Source organism: Onychomys torridus, chromosome 7, assembly GCF_903995425.1.
Source record: "Onychomys torridus chromosome 7, mOncTor1.1, whole genome shotgun sequence".
In the NCBI taxonomy this organism is placed as follows: domain Eukaryota; kingdom Metazoa; phylum Chordata; class Mammalia; order Rodentia; family Cricetidae; genus Onychomys; species Onychomys torridus.
In genome coordinates, this window is record NC_050449.1 from 37,416,715 (window position 1) to 37,430,788 (window position 14,074).

Here is a 14,074-nt window from a genome sequence, read left to right on the forward strand (position 1 = left end):
TGGTATTACAAGGCATGAGCCACCAGGCCTGGCTTTAGGGGGTTTGTTTTTAATTAATTAATGTTAGTGTTCTAGTTTGCTTCCTATGACTGTGATAAATACTGTGACCAAAAGCAACTTGGGGAGAAAAGAGTGTCTTTGGCTTACACATCCCAATCATGCTCCATCATTGAGAGAAGTCAGGAAGGAACTCAGACAGGAACCTGGAGGCAGGAACTGAAGCAGAAGCCATGGAGGAACACACTTACTAGTTTGTTCTCCATGGCTTGCTTACCATCTGGGACCACCTGGTCAGGTGTGGAAGCACCCACAGTGACTGGCCCCTCTCATACCAATCATTAATTAAGAAAATGCCGAGGCTGGTGGTGCATGCCTTTAGTACCAGTACTTGGGAGACAGGTAGATCTCTGAGTTCAAGGTTGGTCTCAAGTGAATTCTAGAGCTGCACAGAGAACCCGGTTGAGAGGAGGGGGGGGGGGGGGGGAGAGGAAGAAGGAGGAGAGAAAAGAAGAGAAGAGAGAAGAAAAGAAAAGAAAAGAAGAGAAGAGAAAATGCCCTCACAGACTTGCCTATAAGCAATCTGATGAAGGCATTTTTCTCATATGACTCTAGTTTGTGACAAGTGGACAGAAAACTGACCAGGACAACTAGAAACTGGCCTGAGCTCTGATCCCAGGAACCTAGGGGGAAAGAGTGGCATAAAGCCAGCATACTAATAGGTAGGAAAACGATGGTGATGACTTGGGTGTGCCTTGAAGTCAGCTTTATCTTTTTAATTTGTATTATTTACTTATTTTGTGTATGTGGGGGAAGTGCATGTGGAAGTCACAGGACAACTGGCAGGAGCAGGTTCTCCCCACCATACACCACCCGGATTCCAGGGATCAGATTCCAGGGATCAAACTGAGTTCATTGGGCTTGGAGGGAGGCGCTTCCCCACTGAGCCGTCTTACTGGCCCCAGCTCGCCTTTAAATAGGAGGGTCAAAGAAATAACTGGGGTGAAGTTTGCCATCTACCTCTGAAGTGTGAGACTGAATAATTCACACAAAGACACAGGGAGGGTCTGTCTTCTTGGCTGTGCAGTTGTCCTGCACAGCAGCATCCGTAGCCTCTACCAGCGAGATGCTCATGGCGCTTCTGCCCCATGGTGGCAACCAAAACTCACCCAAGTGGTGGGGGAATGCCCTAGTGGGGAGCTACTACTTCAGACAAGCAGGCTGCTCAAGGGGGCTGGTATGGAAAAGATGGAAACAGAAACCAAAAGGGTGTCATTGTGAGAGAACCAAGGGGAAGGGAAAGAGCCTTGGCGCGCAACTCCTTGTAGGGATCTGAGTCTCTAAAAGGGATAGCAAGCATGGAGTCACTGAAAGGCTTCTAGAGGGACATGATGGGATATTCTGGACACCAGAGAAAGGGCTCCAGCGGCCAAATAGAAATGAGAGGTTCATTTAGGAGGCTGGCAGAGGATAATGCTTTTGAGCACTGTATTGCTATATGCTATTCCCAATGGACACACTGCTTCTTTGTGACTCAGTTTCCTTGTGTGTAATAGCTCACCTACTCCACAGTGGGTAGGAAAAGTGTTTGTAATGCACTCAGAATGGGATTCTAGAAGCCTTTTGTCCAGATTAGAGATGCTGGGACCTTTGAATGACCGCGGTGAAATTATGCCTACAGAGGGCCAAGGAGGCTGCAGGCAACCATGGAATGAAAAAGCCTACTAAAAATATAGAAACCTGGGGAGTACCAGGCAAACCAGGGAACTGGATAGGGCATGAGATGCATTGGGAATGAGGCATCACAAATACCTGGAAAACCTCAGGTTCCAACAACTACATGAAGCTGGTTCCATGCACCATGATGTATCTGTGATACCCATGTGGATACACTAAGTGATGAGATTGTCAAGTCAGTGCTCAGGGAAGAGTGCTGGACTGAAGACACAAACCTGACCTGCATATTTTACAAAGGAAGTATTTAACGATTGTGATGGTTAATCCTGACTGCCAGCTTGACAGGATCTAGGACCACGTGGGGAATAAGCCTCTAGGTAAGTCTGTGATGGCTAATCTAGACTAGCTTAATTATGGTGGGAAGATGTGCCTTAATTCCAAGGGCATCATTCCATGGACTGGGGTCCTTGACTCAATAGAAAGGAGAGCTGAGCACAGGCGTTCATCGATCTCTGCTTCCTGACTGCAGGACGCAGTGTGACCAGCTGCTTCAGCTCCTGCCACCTTGCTGTCCCCAACAGGCTGGACAGTATCCTCAAACTATGAGACAAAATAAGCCCCTCCTTCCTGAACTCACTTCCACTGGGTATTTTGTCACAGAAACAGGACAAGTAAGCAATACAACAATTTGAACTAAACAATAATAATATTTAAAGGCACTCAAATTCTGAAGAATCGGTCCTCCAGATAAAGTAGATATATGGAAAATTGTATCTGTACCAGTCTCTTGCGGAAGCATCGTATGTAGTGGGGCAGTTTGTAAATCACCTAAATAGCCATTGATAGGGGTCTGGGGAAACATAGTAAAATACAGGCACAAATGGAAGATTGACAGGCCATGGTGACATAGGCCAGTAATCCCAGCAAAGCAGGAGGTTCACCAATGCAAGGCCAGCCTGGGTTACACCACAAGACCCTTCTCAAAAATCACAATGCAGGGACAGGGAGGTATTGCGTAATTGGTAAAAGAATAAGCCAACTTAATATGTTTTGGCCCAGCATGATACATAATAAATATTGTTCAATAAAAAGGCAAGATGCATAATGAAATATACAACAGGCTACATTTCTGTGCCCCCTCCCAAAAGAACAGGATTGCTACTACTATTACAGGTATGAGCTGTTTCTAGAAGGGTTCATAGTTACTAACAACTGCAGCAATAATATTCTGTTTTACTCTGTGGTCTTTCATGACATTCTAATATTTGGAACTGTACATCTATGACTTTTGTCTCTAGATAGAGTCTCACTATGTAGCCCAGGCTGGCTTCAGACTGGCAATCCACTTGCTTCTGCCCTGAGTGATAGTGTTATAGGCATATACCATTGTGTTATAATTTTTCTAAGGCCATCAGCCCTCTGTTTCCACAAAGTCAACTATGTTTGGAATGGAAACATTTGTGGGAAAAAATGTCTGTACTAAACAACATGCAGACATTTTTTCTTGTCGTTTTGTAAACAGTGTGTTCCCAGAACTGCTCCAGTGTTATTTGCATTGTGTTGAGTATGAAAAGTAAAATCTGTGGGAGGCTGTGTCTACTACACAGTATGCCGTGACCGCACTGCCTTATACAAAGGAGTGTAACATCTACTTTAGTAATCATATGGGACCTGAAACACGTGTATAGGATTTCTGAGGGAGTGTCTCACTGTGTTACTTGGGCTCACCTCACACTTCCAGAACCAAGCGACTCTTTGCCTCTGCTTCCCAAGTATCTGAGAATATAGGCATGCAATTAGAGGAGAAAACCTGTGGTTTGGAAGAGTTGGAGCAATGGCTGAGTACGGACAGGCTGCTCTTCCAGAAGACCTAGGTCAATTCCCAGCAACCACATGGCAGCTCCCAACTGTCTGTAACTTCAGTTCCAAGGGATCTGATGTCCTCTTCCGGCCTCTGAGAGCACCAGACACACACATAGGCAAAGCACCTTTGTATAAAATTTTAAATGTTTAAGTTTTTAAAAATATGGTTTGAAACAAAAATGTCACTCTTGTAGCAGTCCCAAGAACAAAGCTACACGTAGGATACCAACCAGCAGATTACTACAACAGTGCAAGCTAGTCTGCCTCAGCTGTAGCGTGCTTGCCTGGCATGTGGAAAACCCTGGGTCTGATCTCCGGCGCTGCAAAAAGAGAAAGAGGGGAGGGAGAAGGAGGAGGACGAGAATTATAGCTGCATCAGGGAGGCTGGAGAGGCTCCAAACAGCACCTTCAAATGCGCACGCACGCACGCGCGCACACACACGCACGCACGCACGCACGCACGCACGCACGCACGCACACACGTAAAACAGCTTGTTTAACTTCTATTCTTTCCTCATATAGTACACCCTAACAGCAGTTTCCCTCCTTCCACACCTCCAGGTCCATCCCCCACCCCCCCCCCCCCCAGATCCACTCCTCCTTTTCCCTTAAGAAAAAAAAAAGAGAGAGAGAAAGTAGGCTTCCCCGGGGATATCCATCCCCGCAACATGGTCTAACAAGATACAGTAAGCCTGGGCACAAATCCTTATCTCAAGGCTGGATAAGCAACCCAGTAGGAGGAAAAAAAGTCCCAAAAGCAGGCCAAAGAGTCAGACACCCCGCACACTCTCATTGTCGGGAAGCCTACCAGAACCAAGATACACCCTGAGAACACGGCCCACAGAATCAACTAAGCAGGGCTCACAGGGCCACAGAGCCTGAGGTGACAGTCATGGGCCCTGTGTGGGTCTGAGCTGGGTCCCCGGCATATGCCTTATGGTTGTGTAGCTTGGTGTAGAACAATGTTTAAAGATGGAAAGAAAAGAAAGAACAGGGGGGGGCATGAGAAGAGGCAGGACAGGAACACTAAAGAAGAGGCATCCAGAGCGGAGACAAACAAAAGTCTCTGACCACCCATGTGTCACACACACACACCACCACCACCGTCACCCTCAGTGCTATCACCACATAGCCTCCTGAGCTGCTCTTCATACCATCACCCAGAAAAGCGGAACCTCATATGCTCTCTGACACAGAGCTCTTTGGGCAGAAGAAACACCTGTCAACACTGCCCTTCCTTTCTTCCTGCCAAGGAGCACAGAAATACCTCCACCATAGAAAAAATATTTCCGGTTTCCTCCAGTTGCCTGTCTGAACGTTAAGTTCCTCCATGGCCAAGCAGCCCAGGGTCCATTTACATACTGCCACACTACTAGCTAAAGCCAGTGGCAAGGGCTGCTTGGTAATGGGTCTCTTCCCAAGGAGTTAGGGATATCTTGAGCCTATAAATCAGGAGGCAAGAGCTTGCTCACCAAGCATGGTGCCTTCAATGGAGCCTGTCTGTAGAAAGTTCAGGAGGACGTAACCTCTGAGAGTTGGGATCATGTCACCTCCTCTCCTCTCAAAAAAAAAAAAAAAAATTAAGTAGCTGCCTGCCTGCATTCCACAAAGATGAGCCTTGCTCATTCCTCAGCTCAGCTGACTCTGCCAAAAATCTGCTAATGCATTTTCCCTGTGCAGGAGAGTCAGGACACAGCTTCTCACCCTCACACAGCCTTTTCTGGCCTCGGTAGCTTGGTACAGACTGAGAATAGCTGATCTCAGCCAAACCAAAACACAGGTTGCATCCTCCAGATCCCTGCCAGGAGCCACTGCCCAGCAAAAGTCTGAGGAAGACCTTACCAGAAGGTCTAGCCTAGCTTTCCCAGACGACCTGAGTCATCTCTCATCACCTGAGTATGGAGTCTACCAGCTCACCTCAGCCATCCACACCAGCCCGACATGAACGAGGTTCATTCTGCATGATAAGTTCACTCCTTAGCCCATGGCTGGATTAGTCACCTTACTGTTTGGAGGCCAGTGGACAACAAGGGTGTCCTTCCTCCCTTCCTCAGTAGCTGTATACTTTGGTTTTATTATTTATGTGTATGTGTGTATTTGTGTGTATTTTTATGTATGTGTGAGTGAGTGCCAATGCCAAAGGAGGCCAGAAGATGGCACTGGATGCCCTGGAACTGGAGTTACAGACAGTTGTGAGCCACCATGTGGGTGCTGGGGATCAAAGCCAGGTCCTCTGGGAGAATAACTAATGTTCTTAACCACTGAGCCATCTCTCAGACCCTACACACACACACACACACACACACACACACACACACACACACTTTGTTTTCTGAGACAGAGCCTCTCACTGACCTGAAACCCCACAAATACAACAAGTGAGTTAGCCAGTCAGCCCCAGAGATCTGCTTTGTCGCTTCCTGTCCAATGCAAGTATTATACGTGCATGCTCAGCTTTTAACGTGGGTTCTGGGGATCAAACTGGGGTCCTCATGCTCGCAAGGCAAGCGTTTTACTGACTGAGCCTTCCCTCTAGCCCACTTACATTAATGATTTGACATCAGGTGACTGCCCCTTCAAGTTTAGACATTTCCTAGAGATAAACAGCTCTGCACCCCAAACAGTTCAGGGCCTGCCGCTACCCACCTCCTTTGTGGGACCATCATGCTTGGGTAACAATTACCAGCCATGAACGGTGGTGGTGGTGGCGGTGGTGGTGGTGGCGGTGGCGGTGGTGGTGGTGGCGGCAGTGGCTGTGCACACACCTTTAATCCCAGCACTCAGGAGGCAGAGCCAGGCAGATCTCTGTGAGTTTGACGCCAGCCTGGTCTACAGAGTCAGATCCAGGACAGGCTCCAAAACTACACAGAGAAACCCTGTCTCTGAAAAAAAAAAAAAAATTACCAGCCGTAATCACCCCAGGACCCATTATCAGACAACTAGGTACAGTGCTACACCCCAGAGCAGAGGCTAATGGGATTCTTCACACCAGCCAACCTATGCTGGTCACCTAGCCTCACTCCTTCCTGCCTCAGAAATGGTAAGCAAGGCTCCAGCCTACAGACTTCCCCTCCTCAGGCAGACCTAATCCTTCCCAGGGTCCCCCACAGTGTGGTATGCCATCTCTGCTTGGAGACCTGTCCATTTGACAGATTTCCAAAAGTGGCTAGTTGTGACTCCCTTAGCTTCCCATACCTGAATAAGAAAGTTTTTTTTACATTTATTTACTTGTTTGTTTATTCATTGTACATGTGTGTGTGCTCACATAACACCCACTTGTACATGTGGGAGTTGGTTCCCTCCTTCCACCACGTGGGTCCTGAGGGTCGAACTTGGGTCATCCAATTTAACAGCAAGCGTCTTACCCACTGAGTCATCCCAGCAGTCCAGTGATAACCAATTCATTACCAGCAAAGTAACTTGTCATATTACAGTGCTGTGATATATTAATTATACTAATCTATACTAAATAACAAACAATACCTTGACTATAATAAATTATAACCATTTTGAGCAACAGCCTTGGACTCTCACCTTCTTCTGGAACCACCCTCACCTTGTTTTCCAATCTCCTTGTTGCCAAATCCTCACCACATACCACCCACCACTTCCTCACTGGAAGATGCCATTTTTGCAGGTCACTGTCTGGGTTCAGTCCTCACGGCCTTAGACTCTTCTGTTCTGCCCCCATTGGTGCTCTGTGGGGCCCTGAGATATGTCCATTTCCAGAGCCACACCCAGCGCCAGCTGCCACCTATTTGCGCACTCACTGGACACCTTCTCTGGGACTCTAACCTGCTCCTTGCCCCACGCTCGTGTCTCCAGGCACCTCGAGCTCTATCCTGAACTCACAGCCTTTGCCCCAAAGTTATCCTCTCTCTCTGTTCTTCCTTCAAAGAAGCTCACCAGAAACCTGGGAGACCCAGTGGCCCTCACCAAGAACCTCCCAGGAGTGCCTAATTGGTGTATACCCTCTGGGCAGCTTCTCTAAGCCTACTGTCGTTACCCCCAGACAGACCCTCCCGCCTCAGCTGGACCCCAGCCTTTTGCTCTGGTCCCTCTCATCTCTCCTGAGCTCCCTCCAGCCTGCTCCCACTAATCCACCCTGGTGCTTCTTGAGACTGCTGCCCTGACTCTGGGCCCTCCACAGTTCCCTACTGCTTGCTGGAAAGTCTCCAACCTTTGACCTAATAAATGCAGTCTTTGTGATCTGGCTTGCCTTTCAACCACATCTCTAACCTGGTTCCTCCTCCCGTTCCATACACAGCAGCACTCAGCTTCAGAATGCAGTGGAGAGACCCAGACACACTTCCGTTCCGTCATTCCTTCTCTTGAATTCTGAGGATCCCTTGGGAATGCCTGTCCATAAGCCACTGCTCTCTCCCCAGCCTTCTTCCTTACATCTCCTGGCCTCATATGATCCTTGTAATACTAGATTGCTCTTCTTTCTCTCCATGTTTATTCAAGGATAGGTCTTCCCAGCCATGGTGGTACACACATAATCCCAGCACTCAGGAGGCTGAGATGAAAGGATTGCCAGGATTTCAAGGCTAGCCCAATCTACATAGTAAATTCCAAACCAGGCTAGACCTTAGTGGTGGCCCGTGGAGAACCAGGGTCTGATAAATAGCTCAGTGGATAAGAAACTTGCCACACAAACCTGGTGATCTGAGTTCAATCCCCAGAACCCACACTTCCAGAAGGGAACCTACTCCTGGTGGTTGGTGCATGCCTGCTATCATGCACACCACACAATAATAATAACAAAATTTTAAATTTCCTTTCAGAAATCAAAAACAAAATTCCCCACACTTCCTCTAGGAGAACCTTTCTAAAGAATACACCTATAACCAACGCTAGCTTGTGCTGCAGAGTGAGACCCTGTCTCCAAAAGAACAACAAAACGTCTACCTGACTGTGTCACAGCCTCCCTGTCACCCTTCTGTGCCTCCCAGCTGCCCAATCCACATAGGCAAGGACCTCATTTGTCCTTCCCCCCCACTCAGCGTTGGCTGCCACCCCCACTTTGCTCTGCTTTGATCCTGGGCCGCCTCTGTCTTAAACCCCTCTCCCCTCCCCTCTTCGGCTTGTCTATTTCAGACTGAGAACCGCCCCAACCAGCAACCAAAGACAGCAGTTCTGTGGGTCAGCAGAGTGGGCCTGGACCAGCTGCGGTGATACTCATCTCTGCCCTGCCTTGTGGGCGGACCTTAGCACCAGCTGACAGATGGACCAGCAGGGTGATTGTGGAGGGGTTCACTCCACGTCTGGCTATCAGCAGGTGGGCCTGTCAGAGCGCAGCGTAGCAGGTCTTCCTCACATGGCAGCCAGGTGACACTTAGGAATCGTGTTTGAGGGGAACCGTCAGCCAAAACGTCTACCTCAGTCAGTGGAGGGGCCATGGATCTGGAGGGCCATCAGTGTAGGGTTCAGCCACAGTCTGCCCTCTACTAGAGCGTCGCAAGCCTCCCACAAGCACAGTAGACCTTCACAAAACACTCATAATATGGTCCATCAGTGTTATCAAGTCCCTAATGTAGTCTCTGTGTTTTCCAGTGGTCTTAGGTGACCCCTGTGAAAGGACTATTCAGTCCTGCCCCCACAAAGGGATCGTGACTCACAGGTTGAAGACCGCTGCTCTCCAGGTAGTATTGCAGATAAAGAGATCCCCATGATTCTGGGCTCTTGGGCCTAGTCTAGTTTCTACAAATTCCTTCTTCTTCCTCTTCGCTTCTTGTGTGGCATATGTGTGTATGGATGCACTCCCTGGAGCACTCACACGGAGAAGCCAAAAGTTGACTCCAATGGCTTCCTCAATTACTCTTGACCTTGTTACTTTCAAAGACTTAATTTACTTGTATTTATGTGTGTGCCTGTGTGGGCATCAGATCTGGAGAGGGAGTTACAGAAGATTGTGAGCAGCCTGACAGCTGGGAACTGAACTCTAGTCTACTGTAAGAGTAACCAAGAGTTCTTAACTATTGACTCTCTCTTCAGCCCTCTCCACCTTATGTTTTGAGGCAAGCTCTCTCACTGAATCTCAAGATCACCATTTAGGCTAGACTGGCTGGCTAGTGAGCTCCCAGGATCTACCTGTTTCTGCCCACCACTACCACCCACCCCCTTCAGAACTAGAATTATAGGCATATGCTGCCACACTCAACTTTTTAAATGGGTGCTATCAATCAAATTCAAGTCCTCCCTTTACCCACTAAGTCATCTTCCAGACCCTCCCCTTCTTTTCCCTGAGAAAAAGCTCCCACATGCTTAGACCTGCTTCCTGTCCAAAGAAATTTGGGATCCACTTTCACGATGGATCATTTCTAGTCCTTTGGGGTCCAAATTTTGGCAGCTTTGTCTAATATAATATCCTTTAAAAACCCTATGGGTTTCCTGTGACTGTAACTCGGATCCATGTGTGCACTAAATGCCACACCCATGGTTAAGTTCAAAGAGACTCTACTCAAGATGCTGTGCACATCTTCAGTACTCTCAGAAGCTCTCCTGTTGAGCTGAAAGTTTCTGCCAAACACCACTTCCTGGAGTCTTAACAAAGGTCCTACAACCACATCCTTGATTTAATCTCTCCTTTAGGCCATTCTCTTCCTTTAAGAAGAAATGGGGACCAGTTCTGTTTTCCAAAGCACAAACTTGGCAGGACCTACTTATCTAGCCCCTCCCTCCCCTATGAGAGTCTCACCAGAAGATTAATCACACACAGTAAAGTATCCAAATGACACTTTCAGCCCTCTCTCTAGATTCCTTTAGCCAAATCCACACTTCATTAGAGTACTATCTTAATCCATTTTGTGTTGCTCTAACAAAATACCCAAGGCCATATAATTTACATTAAAAAAGAGGCTTAGCCAAGAGTGGCCAGATGGTACCTGCGGATGGTAGCACTTGGGAAACTAGGTCAAGAAGATTAAGAGTACAAGAAAACTTGGGCTACAAAGTGAGTTCAAGGCCAGTGTCTTACTGAGAGTTACTATTGCTGTCAGGAACCCCATGACCATAAACACTTGGGGAGGAAAGGGCTTATGTCACTCCCAGCTACATATAACAGTTCATCTTCAAAAGCAGTGAGGGCAGGAACTCAAGCAGAGCAGGAACCTGGAGGCAGGAGCTGATGCAGAGGCCACGAAGGGGTGCTCCTTACTGGCTTGGTTCTCATGGCTTACTCAGTCTACTTTTGTAGAATCCAGGACCACCAGCCCAGGGATTAGCACCACCCAGAGTGGGCTAGGCTCTCCCCCAGCAATCATTAATTAAGAAAATGCCTTACAGGACTGCCTACAGCCTGATCTTATGGAAGCACTTCTCAATTGAGTCTCCCTCTTCTCTGATGACTCCAGCTTGTGTCAAGTTGACTTAAAACTAGCCTGAACAGCCAGACTGAGCTTCATAGTTCAAAAAAGGAAGAGAGGGGCTAGTGAGGTGAGTCACTGGGTCAGGGTGCTTGCCACAAAGCTTCATGACCTAAGTTGAGTCCCACATGGTAGAAGGAGAGAACCAACTCATGCAAGCTGTCCTCTAACCTCCACACATGGGCCATGGCATGCAAAAGGACATACAAACACATACAATAAAAAACAAATAAATGAATGAAAAATAATATTTGTCTTAGTCTTATTTCTACTGCTTAAGAGACACCATGACCACAGCAACTCTTAGAACCATTTAATTGGGGCTTGCTTCCAGCTTCAGATGTTTAGTCCATTATTGTTATGGAGAGAAGCATGGCAGTGTACAGGCAGATGTGGTGGTGGAGAAGTAGCTAAGAGTTGTACATCTGGATCCACAGGCAGCAGGAAGAGAGAGCCACTGGGCCTGGTTTGGGCTTTTGAAACCTCAAAGCCCATTCCCAGTGACACACTTTCTCCAACAAGGCCACACCTACTCCAACAAGGCCACACTTTGCAATCCTTCTCAAGTAATGCCACTCCCTGATGACTAAGCATTCAAATACATGAGCCTTTGGGGGCCATTCTTATCCAAACCACAACATACTTAAATACAAGGTTTTCTTGTTTTGTGTTTTGTTTTAGCAAAAGGGAGGAACTAGAAGAGAGATACATTTTCCTCTCAGATTTGGAATATGAAGCCCAAGGTTGTGGACCCATCTGGTCAGCATCTGGAAAGTGTCTTCCTTCCAGTTGCTTCTGGGGAGTTTGTGGAGGGATCATGTAAGACAGAGAGCACACAGAGGAAGAGAAAGCAAGAATGAGATGCGGCTAATCCAGTCCCTCAATCACCCACTCCTAAGGGTGGAGGCCCTGTGGCCTCTTTACCTTCCACCAGGCTCCACCCCTTAAAGGAACCACCAGCTTTATACAGTTACCCTGGGGACCATGCTTCCAGCGTAGGTGTGGGGGGCTGACACATCTCAACCACAGCAGGCACATCTCCTGCCCTCTCAGTCACCACACCCAACGTTTCTGCCAGCTGCTCAACCACTGCACAGTACAAGCACTCTTGTTGCAGCTGCAATGTAAATTCCTTAGTAAGAAAGCCTGGGGTCGTGCACAGGGCAGCTACAAGACAGGCAGGCCTCCCATGTGGGCACCGGGAGAGAATGTTCCAGCCAGCCAGGGAGAAGCTACAAGGCTTCCTAATATTGGTGTGCAGAAATCTCCCAGCATCACTTCTGCATGACCTGTTGACGGAAGCGGTGGGAAGGCCGTGGAGAGTCCAGATGCAGAGGCAGAGGGCTGTGGTGGTGAAAGGCAGCAACATTGGAACTTGAGAGGGAGGGGCAGGAGGGCCAGGAGGGGCAGGAGGGGCAGGAGGGGCAGGAGGGGCAGGAGGGGCAGGATTTCAAGGTCGTCCTCAGCTACAGGGCAGGTTTGAGGCAGAGAGAGATCCCGTCCTGCCAACCCCCATTCTTTCTTTTTTTCCTTTCTTTCTTTGTTTTTTTAATGTTTTTTTTTTGTTTTGAGAGAGGGTTTCTATGTGCAGCCCTGCCTGTCCTGGAACTCACTCTGTAGACCAGGTTGGCCTTGAACTCAGAGATCCACCTGCCTCTACTCCAGATTGCCAGGATTAAAGGCATGTGCTGCCACCCCGGCACCACCACCACCACCACCACCACCACGGCCTGGCTCTGTCTTTTTTAAACAGGGCTTCACTATACACAGACTTCATTTCTTAATGAAAAAAAAAAAAATACATAAGAATTTGTACCTAGGTTTTAGAATCAACATGGGCCTATCTGGGGTAATTTGTTGTTTTGAGAGATTCATTCATTCACTCATTCATTTGCTCATTCATGTTTTGAAACAGGGTCTATATATTCCAGGCTGGCCTCAAGCTCTCTATGTAGGCAAAGATGGCCTTGAACTTCTGATCCTCCTGCCTCCAACTGCTGAGTGCTGGGATTACATGTACCACCACACCTGATTTATGGATGTTGGATATTAACCCCTGGGTTTCATGCATGTTGGGCAAATATTTCACCCACTAGGCTACATCCCCAGCCTCCATTATTATATGTTGAATCACTTGGAGTCAAACATGCTTTTATGGTCATACATGCACAAAAAGCATGTCATCTGGGAGCTGTCTGAGCTAGGTGATCCCAAGTGGTGACTCATGGTGAGTTCTCCACATGGCTAGCTCAAACTTCTTTACCCAGGAACTAATTTCCAAGAAAGCAAAAACCAATACAAAAGCAGTGCTTAGGCATCCATGTTCATCAAACCTGCTAATAGCCAATTGGCCAAGGCTTGTCACAAGACCACTCCCAGAAATGGCATAGATGCTGGAGGCTTGATTCATTGGGGGCCACTAATGTGGCAATCTATCACCCATGAGCAACTCTGGCTCATCTTTGACCTATCCAGGAGGAAGGGGATGGCTGACTCCAAGAAAACAGTGTTCTCCAAACACAGCAGGATGAAGCACATTTAAATTCAGAGAGGCTATGTATGGCAGGATGCGCAGGCTAAAGACAGACAGGGTCCTAGAGCTGGGATCAGGAAGTTGACATGGGCTCCCACCCCTAACCAAGAAGCTCTCTGCAATAGATGGTGCTTAAAAAGGAAAAATTGGTCTTCTCCAATGGAGTCTCAGCATATTAACCACATCCAGGGTAGCCCATGCCCAGTAATAGATGGTCAACACAAAACTATTTCAATGGTATTTTTATAGATTCACATTGCTTTGGATATTTTCTGTCTTACTGGCCTTTTGCTTGTATATTTTGGTTTCCGTTTTTATAGGGAGCTGTGGGTGGATGGATGGGTAGATGAGTTTCTCGGTCTTTTTCTTTTGCGTTTATTTGTTTTGTTTGCTTGCTTGTTTTTTTTTTTTTAAGAGAGAGAGCATGGAGTTGGGTGGGTGGGGAGGTGAGGAGGATCTGGGAGGAGAAAAGCATGATTAGAATATATTGTTATGAAAAAAAATTCAAAAGAAAAATTTGTTAGCTGGGTTCAATGGCACACAGCTCTAATCCCAGCACTCAAGAGACTAAGGAAGGAGGACCCTGAGTTCTAGGCCAGCCTAAGTACTTTCTCCCCTTAACTTCTAATTTGTCCCC